The sequence below is a fragment of the Capra hircus genome, chromosome 1 (genome assembly GCF_001704415.2).
Source record: "Capra hircus breed San Clemente chromosome 1, ASM170441v1, whole genome shotgun sequence".
Taxonomy (NCBI): domain Eukaryota; kingdom Metazoa; phylum Chordata; class Mammalia; order Artiodactyla; family Bovidae; genus Capra; species Capra hircus.
In genome coordinates, this window is record NC_030808.1 from 134,830,425 (window position 1) to 134,845,251 (window position 14,827).

The 14,827-nt window shown below is 43.2% G+C and overlaps 1 long non-coding RNA gene across 2 annotated transcripts; it reads left to right on the forward strand.

The window, feature by feature from the left end:
* Window positions 2,075-4,723, forward strand: LOC108636920. 2 transcript variants are annotated; one of them, XR_001918636.1, is made up of 4 exons: window positions 2,075-2,336; window positions 2,473-2,626; window positions 3,001-3,055; window positions 3,822-4,723. It is a non-coding gene; the product is annotated as an uncharacterized LOC108636920 (long non-coding RNA). The 2 variants fall into 2 exon arrangements; XR_001918637.1 differs by having other exon boundaries at window positions 4,632-4,679.

The following is a 14,827-nucleotide window of genomic DNA, read 5'->3' on the forward strand; positions in this document are numbered from 1 at the left end:
TAGTGGTCTCCTCAGGCTGAGAAGTTGGATTTAGGAGGCCCTGGTGGCTTGAGTTTGCAGGACAAATCATCAGAGAGGATTTGCACAGATAGAGAAGTCTAGATATCTGTAGATGGTTGCTGAAGTATTCACCTGAGTACTGGCCAGTGCATGAAGATGAGAATATCTCACAAGGCTAAAGTAAGTATCACCCAAAAGCAATCGGATGAAAAATTCCTGTAGCTCACACAGGGGCAGACATGTGCCTTTTTTCACCACCAGAGGAAAGTTACCTAGTTCTCAAGGTATCAGGTGTGTTTGTCTCAGCAGTGGAGAAAATTTAGGTCCTCTACTAAATTAGACACTGCTCTGGTCCTATCTAAAAAAGCTTAAAAGCAAGATCTGAAAGAATTACACTGGCTCTAAGCAACTTAATTACATCTGATAATGAGAGTTAAGTATATTTATAGGAATACAGAAATATACATCACACAATGGTAAAATTTTGAATGTCTGGCGTACACTCAAAAGATTGCCACACATGCAAAGAAGCATAAAGATATGATTCATAATGAAGAAAAATCAGTCATTAGAAACTGACTCAGAAATAATATAGGTGATCCATTCAGTAGGTTGGGACCTTCACACAGTTGTTACAACTATAATCCCTATGTTCAGGAGGATAGATGAAAGGTTGAACACATTAAGTAGCTGCTAAGTCACTTCAGTCGTGTCCGACTCTGTGCAACCCCATAGATGGCAGCCCAATCAGGCTCCCCCGTCCCTGGGATTCTCCAGGCAAGAACACTGGAGTGGGTTGCCATTTCCTTCTCCAGTGCATGAAAGTGAAAAGTGAAAGTGAAGTTGCTCAGTCATGTCCGACTTAGCGACCCCATGGACTGCAGCCTACCAGGCTCCTCCGTCCATGGGATTTTCCAGGCAAGAGTACTGGAGTGGGGTGCCATTGCCTTCTCTGACATTAAGTAGAGACAGAGAAAATATAAAGAATACTCAAACTGAGCTTATAGACACGAAAACTATAATGTCTGAGATTTTTTAAAAAAACATGTTACAAATGATACATTAGATATTGTGGAAGAGAAGATTGAATTTGAAGACAGAGCAATAGCAACTATCCAAAATAACACAAAAAAGGAAAAATACTACAAATAAACACACAAAGCATCAGTGTGTTTATTTGCAGGGACTTCAAGCATCCTAATATACATGTGACTAGAGTCCCTGTAGGAGAGGAGGTGAAAAAACTCTTTTTCCAGCTTTGCAATATTGCTATCATAGGACACTGTGTAAGTTTAATGTGTACAATGTGTTGATTTTGTACGCTTAGAATTTGCAAAACAATTACTACCATAGCATTAGCTAACACCTTCATCACAGCACATAGTTACCATTTCTTCTTTGTAGTGAGAACATTTCAGATTTACTCTTTGTTATTTTTGTTTAGTTGCTAAGTCATGTCCAACTCTTTGTGACCCCTTGCACTGCAGCATGCCAGGCCTCCCAGTCCTTCACTATCTCCCAGACTTTGCTCAAACTCATGTTCGTTGAGTCAGGGATGCCATCCAACTGTCTCATCCTCTGCTGCCCTCTTCTCCTTTAGCCCTCAATCTTTTCCAGCACCAGGGTCTTTTCCAGTGAGGTGGCTCTTCACATCAGGTGGCCAGAGTATTGGAGTGTCAGCTTCAACATCAGTCCTTAAAATAAATATTCAGGATTGATTTCCTTTAGAATTAACTAGTTTGATCTCCTTCCAGTCCAAGGGATTCTCAAGAGTCTTCTCCAGCACCACAACTCAAAAGCATCAGTTTTTTGGTGCTCAGCCTTCTTTATGGTCCAACTCACATCCATACATGACTACTGGAAAAACCACAGGTTTGATGCTATGGAACTTTGTTGGAGAAATGTTGTCTCTGCTTTTCAGGTGAAAGATCAGGGAGTGGCAACAGCAAAAACGTTTCATGGCTAACCCTAGTACAATTCCTGTAGTGACTGCTATTACTGTTGACTCATTGAGCACATACTATGTTCTAGACACTATGCCAGAGATTTGCATATTTTATAGCTACCATCTGAAGGTGGTGTTATTATCCATATATGTTAGGTAGATGGACAAGGAAGGGTCAATTAATGTGGCTAAGGACACACAGTGAGTGAATATCTCAACTGGAATTCAAATCCAGGCCAGGGTGACTGCCAAGCCAGACTTCTTCGCTGCCACATGGAATCAATCTTCTTTCTGGGTAGACTGTGCAGTGACTTGAGAGGTCTTACTGTCTTTAAAGCTGCCCTGCCAGGAAATGCTAATTTTTTCTCCAAGACTCGAGAGCCTTTAGAAGGTAAGCCCAGAATAGTGGGGTTTTCCTGGGGTGATTCCCCAGGATGCTGGCAGTAGAGAGTGGGTACCTGAAATAGGACGTGCTTCTCTGTTAACATGTGATCACCCTCTCTGAACTAGGGTCTCCCTTCTCCTAGGGACTCTGGAGATTGGGGGGAAAGTTTTCTGAACTGGCCTTGACTCCCAGGTCTCACCATGGGTACGACTCTGCACTAATTCCTTCATCCTTCTGAGCCTCATCTTCCTTACTTGAGTGTTGGGTGAATGGGTGATATAACTCCTGGCCCTCGGGTAAGTGGATGCAGCAAGCACTCTGTCAAGTTGTTTTGGCCCTAGTATGTTCAGTAAGGTTGCACTGGACTCAAGGCTCTAAGATGTCATGGGGCAGGTGGCAGGTAGTAGCGTTTAACCTCATCCGCTGGTTCAGTTCCCTGCTTGTACTTTGCACAGGCTCTAATATTTCTGAAATGAGGTTTCCCCATCTCTGAAGGGGTCTGGCCATGGGGCGTACCTCCTTGCAGTGTGGGAGGATGCCATGATCAAGTATCTGCCAGGGCTGGGGACAACACAGTTGGTGTTGGTCCACTAACACAAGGACTCTGCTGCTGGGTGAGGAGTGGGCTGCTGGCACACAGGATAAGGAGCTGCTACCTTTCTCCTGCCAGCCTAGGGTTTGGCTGAGCAATGCAGAGTCGGCGACAAAAGAGACAGAGGCCTGAGGTGAGTGCCTTTTTCTCTTGTGTTTACTAAAGACCAGCCAGGGGCATCAAGGTTCAGGTCTCCATAACCCTGGGGATACTCTGGGAGTGTTGAGGGGATCCCTGAAATCGGCAGTGTCTGCTGGGTGTGGGTCTTCCTACAACCCTGATCAGCTCAGCACTGCCTCCCCTTCTGCCTGTGGATCAAGGCTTGGCTCCTGGGTGCCTGTGGACTTGCCGATAAGAATCTCACTATTAAGATTCTGTGCAACCTCCAGGGGACTTGCTTCCAAATCTAATAAGTGGGGAGCTGGTCTATCAATGCCTTCTAAATTTCAGTCACTTACATGTTATTTGTGTGTGTGTGTGTTTACTATATTTGCATAAAATCATCCTTTATTTGCTCAACACTCTTCTTTAAAAACCTATTAAAGCCCTATTAAAAAGAAAAAAAAAAGTGCAATGACTTGAAGAGGAAACTTTATGTGTACCTAGGATAAATGAAAATTTGACACAACTTAAAAAGTGTCCATAAAAATCAAAAGACATTAGAATAGCAGGTATGTCCTATACTAGCTTTGTAACCAGGAAGGGTTAATTTTGACTCCATAATGAATCTGTTTCCTTGACTTTAACCCTAGTTTTTGCTGTTGTTATTGTAATCTTACGTAATGGCCTGCCTCAGAGAATTTTGAACCCTCTCCCTGACCCTTAAACTAAAGTGCCTTTGTTTAGCTAACAGGGCTATAATCACTGATGACTGTGATATCCTTAAATTCCTTGTGTAGGGAGCTGCGCTGCTTGTCAACATGCCTCAGAAATTCATGTTTGGAGGGCTGGAATCATGGATAGCTGTGACAGTCTTGTTTATTGATATGACAGGAGATATTCCATCTCACAGCACCTGTGAAATGACTGTAAGAAAAAGAAACCAACACACCCCCCTGCCAGAAGCTTGCCATTCTAGGGATATTTGCAAGAATTAAATGATCTTTTTACTTTCTTTCCTCACTTCCCCTCATCTCTGATCCATAAAAGAACCTGGCATCCAGGCCCTGACAAGATGGTTATTTTGAGATGTTAGTCTGCCATCTTCTTCTGGGTCAGCTGGCTTTCCAAATAAAGTCATATTCTTTGCCTCAGCACCTCATCTCTTGGATTTATTAGCCTATCGTGTGGTGAGCAGAGTGAGCCTGGACTCAGTAACATAAACTGTGATTCCACATACCTGTGAACTACAAAATGGCACTCGCCTGTCAACTATAAATTGGCACTTGCCAAGAAGATTGGCAGTGACTGAACAATAAGGGCATTTGCTGACTGCCTCTGTGGAGACTGAACCTGTGCTCCCGCAGCTGCTGCACTGCAACGGGAATCCAGGGTGGAATGAAGCATTCTGTGCTCCAGGGAATCTGGTGGAGCAGGTCTTTAGGTAGTTCGATATTTTCAGGAGCTGATTTCACAATCCCAATCCTTGAATCTCTTCATATCTAGAAAATTACTAAATCTCTTTATGGTGATATTGTTAGGGGGGAAGCACACTGATTGAAACCGCCCACCTTGGCCAGGCACCATTTCCATGAGTTGTTTCCTGACAGGAAATCCTGGTAAGGAATATGGAACTAATAAGCCACCACCAGCCGGAAGAGTTCGGGAAAGGTCGAAAGGAGACGCCGGGTGTCCGTCCACTTCCCAGAATCCCTCTTGCTAGCATCCATCTTGGCTGAGCAATGCGTGTGCCACCAGAAAAGACTCTGAATTAGAACGACTGGCCAAAGACCACCCGGAAACTAATCCCATCACCATAAAACCCGAGACTGCGAGCCACACGGCAGAGCAGTTCTCCTGGGATCCCTTACCCTACTGCTCTCCACCCGGGTGCCCTTTCCCAATAAAGTCTCTTTTTTGTCAGCACACGTGTCTCCTCGGACAATTCATTTCTGAGTGTTAGACAAGAGCCCAGTTTCGGGCCCTGGAAGGGGTTCCCTTTCCTGCAACAATATCAGCTCCTTGTGATGAGAAGAAAACCTTTTTGTAAACTAAGTGCTTGATTGCACTGAACTCCCCCTTCACTAAAATATTATATATTGACCTTCCCTGACTACCTCTTTGGAACAATCTCTCAGAACTAACTGAGGTTTTGTCTCCCGGGCTGCAGTCCTCATTTTGCCCCCAAGTAAAGCTTGCGACTCTCAAGTTGTGCATGTTTCTTAGTCAACATACCACACTTGGAATATACAGAGCAGCTCCTGTGTTTCCTCCCAACTTGCTGCTTCCATGACGTATACTTCCTCCCACTGTCTGAGTACACAATGTAGATGGGGAGCACAGCCCATTGTTATTCATCACCTCACTCTTATCTCTGTGGATAAACAAATTACCCTTGTGGTTTTGCAGGGTAAGGGACAGAGTTCTGGGGCTCTGAGTCCAGAGACGCCTCTGACGTAAGGACAAATGGCATATCCAAATAGGAAGTCCGCTTGATATCCAGTCCCATTTGAAGGACTGCAGACATTCTGGGAGAAGCATAGCAGCAGAGATTACATCAGGAGTTTATCTGCCTGGCCTCCTCGGGGCCAATGAGGCAACCCCTCTCCCTGTCTGCTAAACAACCACAGAGAAAAGCACCATGTCCTCATCCAGGGCTGGGAGCTGCCTATGACTTCCAAGGCCTGGGAAAGTCTGGAAGAGCAGAGCAGGAAGACAGAAGTCAGGGACATGTCTGCACTCATTAGGGCACATCCAAAGCAGAGATTGGGCCAGCAGAGCTCTGTGGACATCTTTGTTGTTAGTATAATAATATCTAATATTGATTGAGGCCAGGAATATGCTCAGGCCTTGAGTGTGAGGAATGATCTTACCTGGACCTCATGTCAACCCCTGCAGTCAGCCCTATCAGCATTCTTTTTCATGGAGAGGTTGGCCACAAAGAACTTCCTCCACCCTATACCCATGTCTCTAGTTCTCCTATTCGCTCTTAATTTTTTTTAAAAACAAACTCTATAGGATATTTTTTAGATACTATAAGCTTGCGTACAGTAAGATGCACCCATTTGAAGTGTACACTCACAAGGAGTTTTAATAACTGCATCCATCTGGTTAGTTCAGTTCAGTCAATCAGTCGTGTCTGACATTTTGCGACCCCATGAATCGCAGCACGCCAGGCCTCCCTGTCCATCACCATCTCCCGGAGTTCACTCAGACTCAGTCGAGTAAGTGATGCCATCCAGCCATCTCATCCTCGGTTGTCCCCTTCTCCTCCTGCCCCCAATCCCTCCCAGCATCAGAGTCTTTTACAATGAGTCAACACTTCGCATGAGGAGGCCAAAGTACTGGAGTTTCAGTTTCAGCATCATTCCTTCCAAAGAAATCCCAGGGCTGATCTTCTTCAGAATGGACTGGTTGGATCTCCTTGCAGTCCAAGGGATTCTCAAGAGTCTTCTCCAACACCACAGTTCAAAAGCATCAATTCTTCAGCGCTTAGCCTTCTTCACAGTCCAACTCTCACATCCATACATGACTACTGGAGAAACCCTGCCTTGACTAGACAGACCTTAGTCGGCAAACTAATGTCTCTGCTTTTGAAAATGCTATCTAGGTTGGTGTTGACCATCTGGTGATGTCCATGTGTAGAGTCTTCTCTTGTGTTGTTGGAAGAGGGTGTTTGCTATGACCAGTGCATTTTCTTGGCAAAACTCTATTAGTCTTTGCCCTGCTTCATTCTGCATTCCAAGGCCAAATTTGCCTGCTCTATACAGTCAACAAAAACAAGACCAGGAGCTGACTGTGGCTCAGATCATGAACTCCTTATTACCAAATTCAGACTCAAATTGAAGAAAGTAGGGAAAACCGCTAGACCATTCAGGTATGACCTCAATCAAATCCCTTATGATTATACAGTGAAAGTGACAAATATATTTAAGGGCCTAGATCTGATAGTTAGAGTGCCTGATGAACTATGGAATGAGGTTCATGACACTGTACAGGAGACAGGGATCAAGACCATCCCCATGGAAAAGAAATGCAAAAAAGCAAAATGGCTGTCTAGGGAGGCCTTACAAATAGCTGTGAAAAGAAGAGAGGTGAAAAGCAAAGGAGAAAAGCAAAGATATAAGCATCTGAAGGCAGAGTTCCAAAGAATACCAAGAAGAGATAAGAAAGCCTTCTTCAGCGATCAATGCAAAGAAATAGAGGAAAACAACAGAATGGGAAAGACTAGAGATCTCTTCAAGATAATTAGAGATACCAAGGGAACATTTCATGCAAAGATGGGCTCGATCAAGGACAGAAATGGTATGGACCTACTAGAAGCAGAAGATATTAAGAAGAGATGGTAAGAATACACGGAAGAACTGTACAAAAAAGATCTTCACGACCCAGATAATCATGATGATGTGATCACTAATCTAGAGCCAGATATCATGGAATGTAAAGTCAAGTGGGCCTTAGAAAGTATCACTATGAACAAAGCTAGTGGAGGTGATGGAATTCCAGTTGAGCTGTTTCAAATCCTGAAAGATGATGCTGTGAAAGTGCTGCACTCAATATGCCAGCAAATTTGGAAAACTCAGCAGTGGCCACAGGACTGGAAAAGGTCAGTTTTCATTCCAATCCCAAAGAAAGGCAATACCAAAGAATGCTCAAACTACTGCACAATTGCACTCATCTCACATGCTAGTAAAGTAATGCTCAAAATTCTCCAAGCCAGGCTTCAGCAATATGTGAACCGTGAACTCCCTGATGTTCAAGCTGGTTTTAGAAAGGGCAAAGGAACCAGAGATCAAATTGCCAACATCCGCTGGATCATGGAAAAAGCAAGAGAGTTCCAGAAAAACATCTATTTCTGCTTTATTGACTATGCCAAAGCCTTTGACTGTGTGGATCACAATAAACTGTGGAAAATTCTGAAAGAGATGGGAATACCAGAACACCTGACCTGCCTCTTGAGAAACCTGTATGCAGGTCAAGAAGCAACAGTGAGAACTGGACATGGAACAACAGACTGGTTCCAAATAGGAAAAGGAGTACGTCAAGGCTGTATATTGTCACCCTGCTTATTTAACGTATATGCAAAGTACATCATGAGAAACGCTGGACTGGAAAAAACACAAGCTGGAATCAAGATTGCAGGGAGAAATATCAATAACCTCAAATATGCAGATGACAGCACCCTTATGGCAGAAAGTGAAGAGGAGCTAAAAAGCCTCTTGATGAAAGTGAAAGAGGAGAGCAAAAAAGTTGGCTCAAAGCTCAACATTCAGAAAACCAAGATCATGGCATCTGGTCCCATCACTTCATGGGAAATAGATGGGGAAACAGTAGAAACAGTGTCAGGCTTTATTTTGGGGGGCTCCAAAATCACTGCAGATGGGGATTGCAGCCCTGAAATTAAAAGACGCTTATTCCAGTTATGACCAACCTAGATAGCATATTCAGAAGCAGAGACATTACTTTGCCAACTAAGGTCCATCTAGTCAAGGCTATGGTTTTTCCTGTGGTCATGTATGGATGTGAGAGTTTCACTGTGAAGAATGCTGAGCACCGAAGAATTGATGCTTTTGAACTGTGGTGTTGGAGAAGACTCTTGAGGATCCCTTGGACTGCAAGGAGATCCAATCAGTCCATTCTGAAGGAGAGCAACCCCGGGATTATTTGGAAGGAGTGATGCTGAAGCTGAAACTCCAGTACTTTGGCCACCTCATGCGAAGAATTGACTCATTGTAAAAGACTCTGATGCTGGGAGGGACTGGGGGCAGGAGGAGAAGGGGACGACCGAGGATGAGATGGCTGGATGGCATCACTGACTCGATGGACGTGAGTCTGAGTGAACTCCCAGAGTTGGTGATGGACAGGGAGGCCTGGCGTGCTGTGATTCATGGGGTCACAAAGAGTTGGACACAACTGAGCGACTGAACTGAACTGAACTGATCTAGGTTGGTCATAACTTTTCTTCCAAGGAGTAAACGTCTTTTAATTTCATGGCTGCAATCACCATCTGCAGTGATTTTGGAGCCCCAAAAAATGAAGTCTGACTCTGTTTCCACTGTTTCCCCATCTATTTCCCATGCAGTGATGGGACCGGAAGCCGTGATCTTCGTTTTCTGAATGTTGAGCTTTAAGCCAACTTTTTTGCTCTCCTCTTTCACTTTCATCAAGATGCTTTTTAGCTCCTCTTCACTTTCTGCCATAAGGATGCTGTCATCTGCATATTTGAGGTTATTGATATTTCTCCCTGCAATCTTGATTCCAGCTTGTGTTTTTTCCAGTCCAGCATTTCTCATGATGTACTTTGCATATATGTAAATAAGCGGGGTGACAATATACAGCCTTGACGTACTCCTTTTCCTATTTGGAACCAGTCTGTTGTTCCATGTCCAGTTCTCACTGTTGCTTCCTGACCTGCATACAGGTTTCTCAAGAGGCAGGTCAGGTGTTCTGGTATTCCCATCTCTTTCAGAATTTTCCACAGTTTATTGTGATCCACACAGTCAAAGGTTTTGGCATAGTCAATAAAGCAGAAATAGATGTTTTTCTGGAACTCTCTTGCTTTTTCCATGATCCAGCGGATGTTGGCAATTTGATCTCTGGTTCCTCTGCCTTTTCTAAAACCAGCTTGAACATCAGGAAGTTCACGGTTCACGTATTGCTGAAGACTGGCTTGGAGAATTTTGGAGATTTGGGAGATTTTGGAGAATCCTGTGAATAAGGATACTCTAAATATTTATGTACAAGTCTTTTTGTAAACATACGTTTTCATTTCTCTCAAAACCTAGGAGTGGAATTGCTAGGTCATATGGCAAGTATGTAAGGAACTGTGAAACTGTTCTGTTATACCGTCTTACACTCTTACAATGTCTGAACAACGTATGACAGTTCTGGTTGTTTCACATTCTCTCCAATGTCTGGTGTTATCAGTTTTTAAATTTAAACCATTCTACTGGGTCATTTGTGACCCGATGAACTGTAGCTCACCAGGTTCCTCTGTCCATGGGATTCTCCAGGTAAGGATACTGGAGTGGTTGCCATGCCCTCCTCCAGGGGGATCTTCCTGACCCAGGGTAACTGGGATTGAGCCCATGTCTCTCATGTCTCCTGCATTTGTAGGTGGATTCTTTACCACTAGAGCCACGTGGGAAGCCCCATTGGATGTACAGTGGTTTTAATCCATATTTCCCTAAGCACTAATGGTCTGAGAACCCTTTCATGTGGTTTATTGGTCAGTCATACCTTTTCTTTTATAAAGTATGTTTAAATCCTCTGCCATTAAAAAAAAATCGAGCCGTTCGTCAACTAATTATTGAGTTGAGAGTTCTATATATATCTTAGATACAAATCCCTTGTATAATATTTGTTTTGTGACTATTTTCTCCTGGTTTGTGGCTTTTTTTTCATTTTCTCAGCAGTATCTTTTGAAGAATAGAAACTTTAATTCTGATAAAAATCTAAGTGATCATTTCTTTTATGCTTTATGAGTCTTGGTCAGGAAATCTTTGCCTGTCCCAAATTCAAAAGGTTTCCTTCTATATTTTCTTTTAGAAATTTTAGTTTTGACTTTTACATTTAGGTAAATGCTCCACTTTACATGGATTTTTGTGTATGATGTGAGGTGAGAATTAAGGTTCCTATTCCTTTTTTTCTTTATAGACATTCAGTTGTTCCGCCATCATTTGTTGTAAAGATGATACCTTTGCGGCTTCCCCAGCGGCTCAGTGGTAAAGAATCCACCTGCCAATGCAGGAGACATGAGTTTGATCCCCAGATCAGGTCCCTGTTTTCTACTGAATTATCTTGGTATCTTTGTTGAATATCAATTGACCGTATAAGTACATGTTTATTTCTGGACTCCCTAATCTGTCCCATCAATCTTTTGTCTCTATAACACTTTCTTGATTACCGTAGCTTTCCAGTGTATCTGAAAATCAAGTATAGTATAAACTCTCCACATTTGTTCTTCTCTTTCAAGGTTATTCTGGCTATTTTTAAATCTTTAACATTTCCATATTAATTTTAGCATCTGTTTTTCTATTTCTATGAGAAAAACTTGCTGAAATTTTGATTGAGATACTATTGAATTTATAGGTCACATTGGGGAAGAAGTGACATCTTAAAGCAGAGTCTCCCAACCCAGGAACATGGTATCTCTCTGAGAAATGGAATATTCCCTGCCATATCTGTAAACAAAGGAGGTTCACCTGACATCTAACATCCATCAGTATTCTTTCTTTCCTCAGGGAGTGTGTTCTCTCGGGGCTCACCAGCTCATCGTCCGTGGTGGCTGCAATTGCTGATGACTGTAACATCTTTTCTTAAACTCACTCCCTGAGGAGGGAAAGAATATCTGCCTGCTAGCAGCCATCAGGGCTTTCCAGGGGCTCAGTGGTAAAGAATCTGCCTCTAATACAGGACACACAGGATCTTCGGTCCCTGGGTCAGGAAGGTTCCCTGGAGAAGGAAATGGCTACCCACTCCAGTATTCTTGCCTGGAGAATCTCATGGACAGAGGAGCCTGGCAGGCTACAGTTCAAGGGTTGCAAAAGAGTCTGACATAACTTAGGGACTAAAGAACATTTGACTGTGTGGATCACAATAAACTGTGGAAAATTCTGAAGGAGATGGCAGTACCGGACCACCTGTCCTGCCTCTTGAGAAATTTGTATGCAGGTCAGGAAGCAACAGTGAGAACTGGACATGGAACAACAGACTGGTTCCAAATGGAAAAGGAGTACGTCAAGGCTGTGTATTGTCACCCTGCTTATTTAACTTATATGCAGAGTACATCATGAGAAATGCTGGACTGGAAGACGCACAAGCTGGAGTCAAGATTGCCAGGAGAAATATCAATAACCTCAGATATGCAGATGACACCACCCTTATGGCAGAAAGTGAAGAGGAACTAAAAAGGCTCCTGATGAAAGTGAAAGAGGAGAGTGAAAAAGTTGGCTTAAAGTTCAACATTCAGAAAACGAAGATCATGGCATCTGGTCCCATCACTGCATGGGAAATAGATGGGGAAACAGTGGAAACAGTGTCAGACTATTTTTTGGGTTCCAAAATAACTGCAGATGGTGACTGCAGCCATGAAATTAAAAGACGCTCACTCCTTGGAAGGAAAGTTATGACCAACCTAGATAGCATATTCAAAAGCAGAGACATTACTTTGCCAACTAAGGTCCGTCTAGTCAAGGCTATGGTTTTTCCTGTGGTCATGTATGGATGTGAGAGTTGGACTGTGAAGATAGCTGAGCACCGAAGAATTGATGATTTTGAACTGTGGTGTTGGAGAAGACTCTTGAGAGTCCCTTGGACTGCAAGGAGATCCAACCAGTCCATTCTGAAGGAGAGAAACCCTGGGATTTCTTTGGAAGGAGTGATGCTGAAGCTGAAACTTCAGTACTTTGGCCACCTCATGCGAAGAATTGACTCATTGTAAAAGACTCTGATGCTGGGAGGGATTGGGGGCAGGAGGAGAAGGGGACGATCGAGGATGAGATGGCTGGATGGCATCACTGACTCGAGGGACGTGAGTTTGAATGAACTCCCAGAGTTGGTGATGGACAGGGAGGCCTGGCATGCTGCGATTCACGGGGTCACAAAGAGTCGGACATGACTGAGCGACTGAACTGAACTGAACTGAACTGAAAGAACAGCTAAGGTACATATCAAAGAAATGATTTCAGTGAGCCAAGACTCTTGCAAGTTCCCATACATTAAAAATAAAAAAAGGTAAATTCCTTAACTTGAGATACCTGGTTTTCTTTTAATTAACAATAATTTTTTAATGTTCAGACTACCTGAGTAACAGAGCAGGACCCCAAGGGGGCCTTCCAGGAGGTGAGCAGAACAGGCTTTCCCCGTATCCTCTGCTTTAGCTACTCTCTGAAGTACCTAGATAATAGTATTTGATGCACATTTCCTGAGTTGTTTTGCAGATGTAAGAAACCTTTCCCTCTCCAACAAATTAAGAAGTTAACTACTTGCTAATGGTGAGGACATAGTCCCAAGCCCCCTGGAGACTGAGGACTGATAGGGTAACCCCTGTGACACCACCCAGCTGTCTCACCATCAGTCAGTCAGAGAACTATGCACAAGCTGACCAAATACCTTTCAACCCCCCTCCTGCACCTGGCTTTTAAAAGTGTTTTGCCAAAACCCTTCAGGCACTTAGAGGTATTTTAGGGCTTGAGCCACCGATTTCCTTGTAGGGCCCTTCAGTAAATCTATCTCCGCTCCAAACTCATCGTTTCTCCTTGTTTGGCCTCACTGTGCATTGGGCACAGGAACTTGCTCTAACACTTGTTACAAAGCTTCTATTATATAATCTAGCTCCCCAGCTCACCTCCTCAGAGCAGTTCTTTCAGGGTTCCTTGAGCTGCTGCTTCCCAGGCTTGAAGTCCTAGAAATTCCCACTGAATAAAACAAGTCTCAACTTTAAGGTTGTAAATCATTTTTAAGTCTTTGTTTTAAGTCTTTGTTAACTCTTTGTTTCTTTAGGTTTTCTTAATAAAATTTTGTAATTTTTAATGAACAGAACTTGTACATAGTTTGATAAATTGATCTCTATTTCATGTTTTTTGATGACATTGTAATTGGGACTTAAAATTTTCACTTCCAATTATTTATTGTTGATAGAGATAGAATAGATTTTGACATATCCACTTTGTCTTCTACAATCTTTCTAAATTCTCTTATTGCTTCTAGTAACTTCTGTGATCGATTCCTTAGGATTTTCAACATGTAAGATCATGTTGTCTGCAAATAAAGACAGATTTACTTCTTTGTTTCTAACCTTTATTCATTTATTTCTTTTTCTTATGTTATCACCCAGTCAGCATTCCAATATTATTTTGATTAGAAGTGGTAGGACATACATCTTAGGATCATTCTTGTTTTCTTTCTTGATTCCCACATCATATCATCATCATTAGATCATGTTGATTCTTCCTTTGAAACACATCTGGAATCAGATGAGCTCTTACACCCTCTATAAAGTAAGCTGGTTGAAAGTGTGGACTCAAGAGCCAGAGTGTTGGGTTCAGATCTTGACTTTACCAGATACTGGCTAGATATACTTGGGCAGTTACCCAACTTCTTTGACTCAGTTTTTTGATTTATAAAAGAACATGATTATAATTATATCTACTTCATAGTAGGTTTTGTTGTTGTTTTGTGAGGACTAAGACTTGGCTCATGGTATGTGCACTCTGAGTGTCAGTATCAAGTAAACACAGCAGCCAGATGGATTGTCTGAAAAGATAAGTCAGAGCTTATCACTCTCTAGTTCAAAACCTTCTAGGGGTTGCCATTTCACAGGAGGCTCAACAAAAGCCCCTAGCTCCCAGTTCAGATACTCCCTTCTGCAGGGAAGAGATGACAGGAAGTAGTGTAAATTGGCAGGGGAAGGCGAGGGTAGCTGCCCTCTTCCATCATGAGGCTGCCCTGCCCTCCCAGAAGTGTGTGCTTGCCCAGCCCTAACTCCTGTCTCCTCCCTGAGATAACAGGACCTCGTCACTTCACACAAACCAGTCCCAAAGGGGCACTGGGTATGAAGCCCATTCTCAAAGTTTAGATGAGCAAGCTGGGCAGGCTGCAGAGACCCCAGTGAGGTCAGCCTGCCCGGCAGCCAATGTGGCTGATTTCTTGATGAGCTGTGTGTCATGTCTAGGTGGTCCTGAGGTCAGAGTAGGTCAGTTGGCTTTGGAGGGGGCACTGGTCTGTCTATGCCATCTTGAGGACAGGATCTAGTCTGGTGTTTGGACATCCTCACTCTATGTTCAGGGCCTCAGAGGCTGAACTG